The sequence below is a fragment of the Myotis brandtii genome, unplaced genomic scaffold (assembly GCF_000412655.1).
Source record: "Myotis brandtii unplaced genomic scaffold, ASM41265v1 scaffold540, whole genome shotgun sequence".
Classification (NCBI taxonomy): domain Eukaryota; kingdom Metazoa; phylum Chordata; class Mammalia; order Chiroptera; family Vespertilionidae; genus Myotis; species Myotis brandtii.
The window spans coordinates 1357756-1370829 of NW_005369990.1; the positions used below are offsets into that span (position 1 = coordinate 1357756).

At 34.4% G+C, this 13074-nt stretch overlaps 1 protein-coding gene across 11 annotated transcripts in view; it reads right to left on the reverse strand.

Moving 5' to 3' along the window:
* The window catches only part of ATG4C (autophagy related 4C, cysteine peptidase), a 93959-nt gene that overhangs the window by 75520 nt on the left and 5365 nt on the right, over window positions 1–13074 (reverse strand). Inside the window, exon 2 of one of the 11 annotated variants that reach the window (XM_014549269.1) lies at window positions 5849–5996. The exons of the other annotated variants lie outside the window; for them this stretch is intronic. The gene's annotated coding sequence lies outside the window, so the exon portion shown is untranslated. The remainder of the gene's footprint in view (window positions 1–5848; window positions 5997–13074) is intronic. 11 annotated transcript variants of the gene reach the window in all.

Here is a 13074-nt window from a genome sequence, read left to right on the forward strand (position 1 = left end):
GGCATCTGATCAATGATTCTCTCTCATCATTGATCTCTCTCTCTCTCTCTCTCTCTCTCTTCTTCCCTCCCCCCTCTCTCTCTGAAATCAATAAAAATATTTTTTTAAAAAACCTGACAAAAAAGGTATAATTTTATTGATTTAAAATAATAATAGTAGTAATTACCTGCCCTTTTTGCTTCAAAGTGACTTTTTTAAAAATATGTTTTTATTGATTTCAGAGAGGGATGGAGTCAGCAACCCAGGCATGTGCCCTGACCAGGAATTGAACCAGCGACCTCCTGGTGCATGGGATGACGCTCAACCAACTAAGCCACACTCACTGGACTCCAAAGTGACTTCTTAAAAAAATAAGGTGCCTATACTTGTATATAAGGATTTCTGGAACCGAGAATTAACCAATCAGATGCGACCTTATTATGCAACATGACCAATAAGATGCAACTCTATTGTATGACCTATATTTATGGCTCAGGACATTCACACCCAACGACTATTGTTGTGTTGGCTGTTGTCATTTTTTAATTTGACAATCTAAGGGAAGAGAGGTCAGTGTCCCTGACTAAATAGTCAGGTATTGCATGTTTTAAAAAGTATTGCAGCATGAGGGACTGAGGGGAAAAAAAGAAAGAGAGAGACAGAACTCATAGACATGGGCAACAGTGTGGTGATTGTGGGGTCAGGGGTGACGGAGGAGGTGGAAGAGTGCATGGGGGAGGAGGGGAATGAATGATGATAGAAAAAATTAAATTAAAAAATTAAATTACTATGGCACACTGATTGAAAATTGCTGCATTAGACAGTAAACTTTTTGAAGATCCTTAATGTCTGCCTGGCATGTGATTGGTCCTCAAAATATGTTTATTAAATGAATCAGTGAACCGAGAAATTAATGAAATGTAGGTATATCACTAATAGCACTTTTACCAGTTTTAATTAGAATTTTTAAACTAACAACTAGAATAAAGAAAAGGAAAAAATTGTTTCCTCCAGAAAACTGCATAATTTAACAAAATTGGGAAAAAAAGGAAAAAGCTTATAAAATGTGTGAATTATATATAGTGCATCCACATTATGGGTTATATAGCCATTTAAAATGTCTCCAAAGAGTTTGTAAAAATGGAGAACACTCAGCAATGTCTAAAACTTTATGTATCACATGATATTGGCACAGGAAGTGGGGGGGAGGTTAGAAAGAAATATTGACAATAGTTTCCCTAAATGTAAAATCATGTGGTTATTTTTATATCACTATTATCAACCTTTTCCAAATCTTACAGAAGGAATATATGTAATTTATATAATTTCAAAAGTTTATTTTTAAAAGGCACCATGAATCTTCTAAATCTAAAATGTTTAAAATAAGAGACTATACATGTATGTATTTTCTTCCTAAGTTAAAAAGAAAGTGGACCACAGGGAAGACTTTGGTTCAGTTCCCAACACCAGCTACCAGAAACCTCTGGACAGTCCTTATCAAGAGTATGAAAGTCAGGATGCCATAAAGTGTGTGTGTGTGTGTGTGTGTGTGTGCCGGGGGGGGGGCAGGGTAAGAAATAGTTTGTATGGGGAAAGTCTGTTATCTTAGATAATGACTCCTAAGTAAATAAATAACCAAGGTAAGATGCTGTGAAAGAAACAGAAATTAATGAGACAAATATTCTTGACTATTCTATAAGGATACTTTTATTGTCATTGTTATAGAGAGTAAATGAGAATAAAATTATCATAAGGTAAAACTAGTTAAGCTGTTGCTAATTTAACAATTCAGTTTTGTTTTACTTTTCATATAACTATAATTAAATTTCAATCTTCTATAAAAACAGAAACCCACTTTATTTCTACAACAAAAATTTAAATGACTATTTCCAAAAATCCTAACTTTAAAGCAGGGTCGAATTTGAAAAGTGATCCCACCATCTTGGAAAGTTTTATAAATCAAACACTTTAAAAAGGAATAACCAAACATTCCAAATGAGAGGATTTGTCTTACTGCATATTAAAACATATTATAAGACTACAGTAATTAAAGTTTAGTAATACTTAAATTTATTATATTTATTAGCAAAGGATGACACTGAATAAAACATGATAGGGAGTAGGGAATAAACCCAAGCACATTTGAGAATTTAGTACCTGCTATGAGACATATTTCATATCAGTGAGAAAAGATGCTAATTTAATAAATAATACTAGAATAATAAGCTAGCCAGTTTAAAAAATAAAGCTACTTCACGTTATAAATTCTAGATAAGTCAAACACGTGACACGTATGCATCTACTACAAAGAAGTATTTATTAAAATTGCTTTAGCCCTAACCGGTTTGGCTCAGTGGATAGAGCGTCAGCCTGCAGACTCAGGGGTCCCAGGTTCGATTCCAGTCAAGGGCATGTACCTTGGTTGCGGGCACATCCCCAGTAGGGGGTGTGGCAAGAGGCAGCTGATCGATGTTTCTCTCTCATCGATGTTTCTAACTTTCTATCCCTCTCCTTTCCTCTCTGTAAAAAATCAATAAAATATATTTTTAAAAAATAAAATATAATAAAAAAATAAAATTGCTTTAACAATCTTGTAGAAAAGGCCTTTCTTAGCATGGTATGCAAAACTAGAAATCCAAAAGGAAAATGTAATTACATAAAATGAAAATTTCTATACAGGAAGAAGAAAAAGAATGTTAACAAGGGTGAGTTACAATTCAATAGTCAGGAAAAATTCAATACCTATTATATATAGACAAAGTATTAATGTCCCTAATATACAAAGAGCTCTTCTATATCAATAACAAAAAGAAAAACCCAAATGGAACACAAGACAGGCATTGTAAAAGAAGGCCAAAAAACATGAAAATATTTTGACCCTTACTAGTACTGGATCAAAGTAATTCACATTAAAATAATTTCATATTATCATCACAAGAGATGAAATTGGTGAGCCTGAGGAAGCAAGCATTTTACATACTTATTTCTCAAATAATAAACTCCTTCAGGGCAGAGAATGTGTCTTGTTCAGTACTATATCCTCACATCTAGCACATCGGTATGCTAACAGACACAATTACGTGCTGATGAATAAATTATAACACATACATATTATAATGATATAAATTTATATTTATACTATAAAAATCTATCCAGGGAACATATGTGAGGCAAAACTGATAAAACTGAAGAAGACACACATGAATCCACTATGATAGTTGGAGACTTTAACAACCCTCTATCAGAAATGGTAGATGCAGCAGGCAGAAAATCAGTGAAGACGTAGTTGAACTCAATAGCACAATCAATCAACTGGATGTAATTGGCATCTACAGGCTACTTCACCCAAAACACCAGATTAATTCTCCTTAATTTCACATAGAATATTCACCAAGATAGACCATATTTTAAGCCATAAAACAACTCTTAACAAATTTAAAAGAGTAGAAATCATACAACGTCTGCTCTTACCACAATGGAATTAAACTAAAAATCAGTGAAAAGATAGATGGAAATTCCCAAAATACTTGAAGATTAAATATTATGAACAACTCTATGCTCAAAAATTTGATTACCTAGATTAAATTAACCAATTCCTTGAAAGACATGGTCCGCCAAAACTCACACAAGAACAAATAGACAATCTGAATAGGACTATATCTATTAAAGATATTGAATGAATAATTAATGACCTTCCAAAACAGAAAGCATCAGGCCCAGATAGCTTCAGTAGTGAATGCTACCAAACATTTAAGGAAGAAATTATTACCAATTCTCTATAATCTCTTCCAGAAGATAGAAGCAGAGGAAATACTTCCTAACTCCAACACCAAAGGCACAACCTCTGAAAGAAATAACTGACAAGCTGGACTTCATTAAAATGAAAAACTTCTACTCTGAGAAAGGCAATGTCAAGAAAATAAAAAGACAAGCTACAGACTGGGAGAAAATCTCTGCAAAAGACACAATTGATAAATGACTACTATCCCAAATATACAAAAAACTTTTAAAACTCAAAAATAAGAACATGAAGTACAACCAATTTAAATATGAGCCAAAGATCTCACCGAAAAAGATATTCAGAAGGCAAGCAGGCATATGAATATATGCTCCACATCAAATGTTATCAAGAAAATCAAATTAAACAATAATGAACTACCACTCAAACTATTCGAATGGCCAAAGTCCAAAACACTGATAACACCAAATGCTGACAAGCTTGTGGAGCAATATGATACTCTCATTGCTCGTAGAAATTATTTTGAATTTGAGGTACAGGTACTTTGGAAGACAGTTTGGCAGTTTCTTACAAAACTGAACACACTCTTACGATATGATCTAGCAATTGCATTCTTGGTATTTACCCAAATGAAATAAAAACTTGTATTTAAACCAAAACCTGCATACAGATGTTTATAGCAGTTTTATTCATAAACTGCCAAACCTGGTAACAACCAGATGTCCTTCAGTAACGGATAAAAACTGTGGTATATCCAGACAATGGAATACTATTGTTCACTAAAAAGAAATGAGTTATCAAGTCATGAAAATATATCAAGAAAAACCAAATGCATTGTTTCTAAGTGAAAGAAGCCAATTTTTAAAAGCTACATACTGTATGATTCCAACTGTATGACATTAAGGAAAAGGCAAAATTATGAAAACAGTGAAATGATCAGTGGTTGTCAGAGTTTGGGGGCATGTGGGAAGAGGATGAGTAGGCAGAACATAGGATTTTGAGAATAGTGAAACTGTATGATACTGTAACTGTGGATACATGTCATTATACATTTATCCAAACTCTTAAAATGTACAGCAGCAAATGTGAATCTTACTGTAAACTATGGACTTTGGATGATAATGATGTGTCAATGTAATAAATGAAACATTTGTTGACAGTGATGTAGATAGCAGAGGAAGTTGTGTGTGTTGGAAAGAAACTCTGATACTTTCAATTTTTCTGTGAACCTAAAATTGCTCTAAAAATAAAGTTTATTAATTATTTTTAAAAGGAGGTATCCAGAGCATAGAGTGAGAAGAAAGAACATCATTAATATGATTTATGCATCTATCTGCATATATATTTTGCATCACACACATATACATGCATAAAACAATGTCTAGAAGTCCATAATGTTCAAAGTGGAATCTCTAAGAGATGAAATATCATTTCTACTTTCTTTTTTATACTTTACTATCTAAATTGTTTACATTGAGCCTCTTTTAAAATAAATTACTCAAAATAAATTACTCAAATGAAAAATTTAATACACAAAATGACAAATGTGTCCAGTTTATATTAAATTCTAGCAAAACGACTAAAACTGCTTGACTGAGAAACCTACTGAGAAGACATTCTGTTACGAAATTCCTAAACAGTCTATAAGAAAGATAAAAATGCTGACACAAAGTGATTTTTCTTTTTAAGATAAACAACTTCATTCTTGTGGTTCTTAAAGGCATCGGATTCAGCTATTTAGTCATGCAGAAAACTTTAACTTCCTCAATATAACTCCTCGGGGCAACTTTGGCTACATAAAATGACTTGACGGACAGTCCTTAACTCATAACTTTCATTTCTCCTAAACGTAAGTGTGGTGAGCTTGGAAAGAGGAAAAAGAATAAATTAATACTTGAGTCCATTCAGTCCATTAAAATGTTCTCTGTATATTTGTATGAAATAAACCAAAGAAAAGCAAGATAAACAGTACTTTCAGTTTAACTACAAATGAGCAAAAACACAAACGAAGAAACCACAATGAACTTTAAGAGTAGTAGTCTCCCTGCAAAATTCTAAATTATTTTCACCCACAATTTCCCTTTCCAAAAGTTTTCTTAATTTAAAAAAAAATTAAAATTCATTGCCTATCAAGTATAACGTGCAGTGACAATTTACTCATGATCCAGCATACGTAAATCTGCTACGGAACCTAAAATAGCTGGCTTGACTGTCCCAGTGATCAAACTCAGCCGTCAAAATTTCTGTTTATTTTATGTAGTGCTGTCAGAGCCTCAGTCTGGAAAATCACCAAAATAACATTCTTCACAATTTCCAAACACTTTTTAAATAGATTTATAGCTTATTTCTTAAAACTTTGGGAAATTAATAACTTTTTTCAAGTAAACTTTCTTCACTAATGCATATTACAACAAATCTTTCCATCACCATTTCCATATTTCTGTTCCCTGATTACATTGTGACAAATCCATTTTTAATTAAAAGATAATAGCATTAAAAAGGAGAAAGCTTTTACTAGTATCCCAGTAAACACAGATAAAGCTACCAGATGAGGTTATTACTAAACTTTACTGTTAATGATGTGAAAAGCAGAGTGAAGACCAAGCAGAGTCCTTTTGGAAGGCAGAGCTACAACATTTGATATGAAAATCATCGATTGAGACCCAGATGTGATTTTTAGAGTCACTTTTCTAACAGTAACCATGCATTAAGACAGTCGATAAATTATAAACTGATAAATGTAAAATGGTACTCAAACCAATGTCCTTGAAGGGCAGATGAAGGTAATCAGCCTCTCCCATATGGCAATAGATAGAATATTTTACCCACTGAGGATTTAAAGCCAAGTAAAAGCTCCTGGCAGACAGAACTTTAGGGAACGATACTACAGAATATATCTTAGCCACATAGTATGACCAATAAAAACACTGCAGACTTCCAGTACTTGTGTATGCTTGAGCATCTTCCCCAAATAATATTCTGCAACAAGATAAAATACAGATATTGATTTAGAATTTTTGATGTGCTTTTAGCTATACAATCAAATAAAATGAAGTGTGAGGTCCGCTCTAAGTTGTTCATCTACTACAACCTTTTCTACCTGCTTGCATTTTTAGTAACAAATAGCAATCCCTTGTCTGACCTTAAATGTCTTTCAATATGTTGATCTGTCATCTCTGCTCTCTTATTTCTTATCCCCATCTCAGTTCTTTGTTTATAGAAACATCAATTATTGGACCCATTTCTACTCCCTCTCTTTACCTATACTTGCCAATCCTCTATCCTCATGCACTGAACTTTGTGTTCAGATTATAAACTTAGCATGCTTATCATTTTTAAGTGGTAAATATGAAGAAACTAGGAGAACAATGTAATTTTTATTTGGACTGTCCCCTTTCAGAGCTAAGGACTAGGTAAAGTAGATGACAGTGAGATAAACACAAAAGACTGAGAAAAGGAAAGGCAACAGGATAAGGGCAGGATACACATATTCAGAAACTTGATTTTAAAATAAGAATAAAGATCGTATAGCAAAAAGACAAATAAGGTTGTTTTGTCTCAAGGATATATCTTATAAACATTGTTAGGACCCCTCAGGATCACATCCTCCAGTTAAAAACACTCAATGCACAGCAAATTTATAAAGATGACATCAATAAAATGTACTATTTATGTGTTCTTCTCTTTAAAAGGGTAAAAACATCTAAGGAAGAAACTAAGTACTGAGCAGACATTCATTTACCCTCACACATGACTTGGGTCAAGTTCCAACCGGCAAAATTCTGCACTTGGGCAGCACTGAGCATTATATGTTCACAGACTGTAATGTCATCATCATAACCAACCTAAATGGCATATAAAGAGTTGAAATTACTTCAACCACTTGCTCAAAGACTACAGTAATAATGTTTAATGATATCTGAGCTATCGTGAGCATTTCTTGTCTTAAGCATTACATCTAAGAACAACATTGTTTACTACAGTTTGATAAACAAAATTTAATTATGTCAGGACCTTAGTAACCTCTGATGAGTGCCAGGTAACTAGGAATGTTTGCAGCCTCCATATTTTAAAATGCAACTTTGAAAACTATTAAATATGCAGTCTGCATATAAGAAGTAACATACTGAGTCAAATCAATTAAACAACAAAATAATTAATTACTTTTGGTGAGGAAAAGGTACATCCATGTTATTGAGACCAGTAGTTAATTACAAGTCATCCTATATAATAAAAGCCTAATATGCCAAGTGTCCGGTTGTCCGGTATTTGTTCAACCAATCAAAGCGTAATGTGCTAATGATATGCTAAGGCCGCTCAGCTGCTCACTATGATGTGCACTGACCACCAGGGGGCAGACAGTCGACCGGTTGACCAGTCGCTATCATGTGCACTGACCACCAGGGGGCAGACTCTCCGACCGGTAGGTTAGCTTGCTGCTGAGGTCTGGCTGATAGGGACTGAGCGACATGGACCAGACACACCCTGGAGCCCTTCCGCGGTCCCTCCCCGGCTGGCCAACCTCCCGCATCTCTCCCCTGCCTCGATCGTGCACCAGTGGAGTCCCTCAACCTGGCCTGCGCCCTCTCACAATCCAGGACCCCTCAGGGGATGTCAGAGAGCCGGTTTCAGCCCAATCCTGCAGGCCAGGCTAAGGGACCCCACTGGTGCAAGTATTCGTGCACCAGGCCACTAGTTTAAATATAAAACATCAAATTTACTCATTCATCAAGTATTTAGTGGTTACTTCTGTAAGGTACTATGAGAGATACAATGAACAATGAAACCCAATTTCTGTCCTCATTAACCTTACATACTAATAAGCAAGATGTTTATAACTAATCAAAACTCAAGACTGTTTATGGTTATGTCTCACAATAGAAATAATAAGTGTTATAATTTGTAAGAGAAATAGTTTCCCTTTTCCAATGAAAATATTTACACATGAAAAATGTGTGAATATGTTACAGGGTAACACACAGTCACAACTGGCATTCTTCAAATACAAAGAACTTACAAATAACATAAATCTTTTTATTCTGGGTGTGAATACAGAAAAACACTAGCCATATTTCTTAGGAATGAGTTAAAGTAACCCAAACAATTATGTCTATTGTTAAAGATTAATGCTTGAATTGTATCATCAGTCAAAAGAAGAGCATTGTTTAAAATGTTCCCAATCACAGTTGTTTTGGCTTTCAAATGGCATGGTTTGATGTAATTTTTCTAATTTCTAATTTTAAGTAAAATTCTATTAATTTGAAAATAGAGCTACAAATTTAAAGCCTTACAAAGATAAAAACTGCATATGCTCTATTTGATGTAACTGTTCTGGAGTTCCCCATAACTATATACTATGTTGAAGTTTTAAAATATGTTTACTTTAGTTTTACAGATAACTGATTTTATAAAAAGAGTCTATTAAAAAGTTTCATAGGAACTTAACTACATTTTATTTTATTTCATTTTTATTATTAAATGTATTGGGATAACACTGGCCAATAAGATCATATAGGTTTCAAGTGCACATTTCTATGATACATGATCTGTATATTGTATTGTGTGCCTACCACCCACCCACAGTCAAATATCTTCCATAACCATGTATTTGGCCACCTTTATCCTATATCCCTGGTCGGCAAACTGCGGCTCGAGAGTCACATGCAGCTCTTTGGCCCCTTGAGTGTGGCTCTTCCTAAGCCTTAGGAGTACCCTAATTAAGTTAATAAAAATGTACCTACCTATATAGTTTAAGTTTAAAAAATTTGGCTCTCAAAAGAAATTTCAATTGTTGTACTGTTGATATTTGGCTCTGTTGACTAATGAGTTTGCCGACCACTGTCCTATACTATCCCCTACCCCCTTCCCTCTGGTAACCACCATACTGTTGTCCGTCTATGAGTTTCAATTTTATATACCACATATAAGTGAAATCATATGGTTCTTAGCTTTTTCTGACTTATTTCGCTTAGCATAATATTCTCAAAGACTGTTTCAAATTGATAACATAATCACATAGAAAAAAATAATACAAATAACTTTAAACACCTACTTTTACTATACATGTTTAGTGGGATATATTCTAAGGACATAAAATGGCAAAGAAATCTTTATTTGGTAAATCTATTATTGGAGGGTGTATCATCTAGTAATTCCAAAACTAACTTATGTGTGTTGTTGTAGGACAGATTCAATGAGTAAATATAATGAAGTGGTTGAGCATCAGAATTCGCCCTGTATAAAAAGGGAGATACCATATGAACTAAGACAAGGTGAAAATGAACTCGATGGTTTTGAATTTGAACTGAAGGTATCCTATAAACTCATTTCTTCAAAAAACAGTGTGTGCGTGTGTGCATGCGTGCGTGTGTGCATGTGTGCGTGTGTGTGTCCGTTGACAGGGCCTAGAAATAGTGATATTCCAGTAGCCATGAGAACAGTTGGCCCTTGAACAACACGGGTTTGAACTGTGTCAATCTACTTGTACATGAAGGTTTTTCAATAAATATTTGTAAATGTACTTTCTCTTCATTATGGTTTTCTTAATAACATTTTTTTTCTTTAGCTTACTTTACTGTAAGAATAAAGTGTATGTATATATATATATACTTTACTCTTACAATATATATATTCTTACAAATATATATATATATATATATTTGCTGATTGTGTTTTCGGTATGGTTTCCGGTCAAAAGTAAGCTATTAAGTGGTTAAGTTTTGGGGGTGTCAAAAACTATATGCGCATTTTCAACTGCACAGGGGTCAGCACCCCTAACTACTGCATTGTTCAAGGGTTAACTGTACAGTCAATGCCCAAACCTTGGTTTCTAAGTACCATTTCCCACTAAAATAAACCAGGATCCCATGGTAAAATGGCTGATTCCCAGTCTCAAGCAGGGAATATACAAGGTGAGCCAGGAATATCTTATTGTACAAAAGGTAAGAATTCACCCAAACACCAATGTGGACATAAACAAAGGTCACAGAAACCAGCTTGAAGAGACTAAACGACTTTGAGATAATTTAATCATCAATAAGAATAACAGGTTATAACACACTGGATAAATTTTTTTTTAAAAATCCTTAGCTATCTAGTGATACAAAAATAAAAGGAGAGAGGAGAAATAGCTCTTCTTTAGAGAAGACAGCCAGCAAACATAGGAGGACTGAGAGAAGAAAATCACTATTTGGAAACCGCCAATGCAATGCTTGATTCAGGCAAGGATCATCAACAGCTACTAAAAACCACTAACTAGAAAAACAATTGTTGGAAAACAAAATATCCAATGATCTCAAAGCATTACCCCTGCAGATTAATTATTAAGTATAAAAGGAGAAAGATATTGTTTGAACATACAAATCTGGCTAGCTCAAGTGATTAAATTTAACATCACAATAATGGGACAAATTATCATTATATTACTCCTGATGTGATGCTATGGAAAGTTTACAACATCTTCTATGTAATTAACAGTCTTGAAAAAAGCGACTTAACCTGAAACTGAGAGGAAACAATTAGACAAATTCATTTTGTTCCCTGCTTGAGACTGGGAATCAGCCATTTTACCATGGGATCCTGGTTTATTTTAGTGGGAAATGGTACTTAGAAACCAAGGTTTGGGCATTGACTGTACAGTTAACCCTTGAACAATGCAGTAGTTAGGGGTGCTGACCCCTGTGCAGTTGAAAATGCGCATATAGTTTTTGACACCCCCAAAACTTAACCACTTAATAGCTTACTTTTGACCGGAAACCATACCGAAAACACAATCAGCAAATATATATATATATATATATTTGCTGATTGTGTTTTCGGTATGGTTTCCGGTCAAAAGTAAGCTATTAAGTGGTTAAGTTTTGGGGGTGTCAAAAACTATATGCGCATTTTCAACTGCACAGGGGTCAGCACCCCTAACTACTGCATTGTTCAAGGGTTAACTGTACAGTCAATGCCCAAACCTTGGTTTCTAAGTACCATTTCCCACTAAAATAAACCAGGATCCCATGGTAAAATGGCTGATTCCCAGTCTCAAGCAGGGAATATACAAGGTGAGCCAGGAATATCTTATTGTACAAAAGGTAAGAATTCACCCAAACACCAATGTGGACATAAACAAAGGTCACAGAAACCAGCTTGAAGAGACTAAACGACTTTGAGATAATTTAATCATCAATAAGAATAACAGGTTATAACACACTGGATAAATTTTTTTTAAAAAATCCTTAGCTATCTAGTGATACAAAAATAAAAGGAGAGAGGAGAAATAGCTCTTCTTTAGAGAAGACAGCCAGCAAACATAGGAGGACTGAGAGAAGAAAATCACTATTTGGAAACCGCCAATGCAATGCTTGATTCAGGCAAGGATCATCAACAGCTACTAAAAACCACTAACTAGAAAAACAATTGTTGGAAAACAAAATATCCAATGATCTCAAAGCATTACCCCTGCAGATTAATTATTAAGTATAAAAGGGGAAAGATATTGTTTGAACATACAAATCTGGCTAGCTCAAGTGATTAAATTTAACATCACAATAATGGGACAAATTATCATTATATTACTCCTGATGTGATGCTATGGAAAGTTTACAACATCTTCTATGTAATTAACAGTCTTGAAAAAAGCGACTTAACCTGAAACTGAGAGGAAACAATTAGACAAATTCATTTTGTAAAGCATTCTACAAAACAACTGGCCTGGACTCTAAAAATGTCAATGTCTTGCCCTGGCCAGCATGGCTCAGTTGGTTGAGCATCATCCTGTGCACCAAAAGATCACTGGTTTGATTCTCAGTTAGGGCACATGCCTGAGTTACAGGCTCAATCCCCAGTAGGGGGCAGCTGATCGATAATTCTCACCATTGATGTTTCTATCTCCTCCTTTCCTCTCTGAAACCAATTTTTTAAAATATTTTAAAAATAAAAATGAATAAATAAAGTAATAATAGGTAATTACAAACTAATCTAACATTAATTTCCTATTATAGCTGTAGGCTAAACATAACCTCTGATAAGAATCTGTGAAAGATGACATGTGATGACTCATCTAATACGACTGTGAAGAAGCAAAGCATCTTATATAACATTTTCTCCAAACCCAATTTTTTTCAGTTAAAATCTATTAGCTAGCTCGCCAAAACCGGTTTGGCTCAGTGGATAGAGCGTCGGCCTGCGGACTGAAAGGTCCCAGGTTCGATTCCGGTCAAGGGCATGTACCTTGGTTGCAGGCACATCCCCAGTAGGAGATGTGCAGGAGGCAGCTGATCGATGTTTCTCTCTCATCGATGTTTCTAACTCTCTATCTCTCTCCCTTCCTCTCTGTAAAAAATCAATAAAATATATTTTTAAAAAAA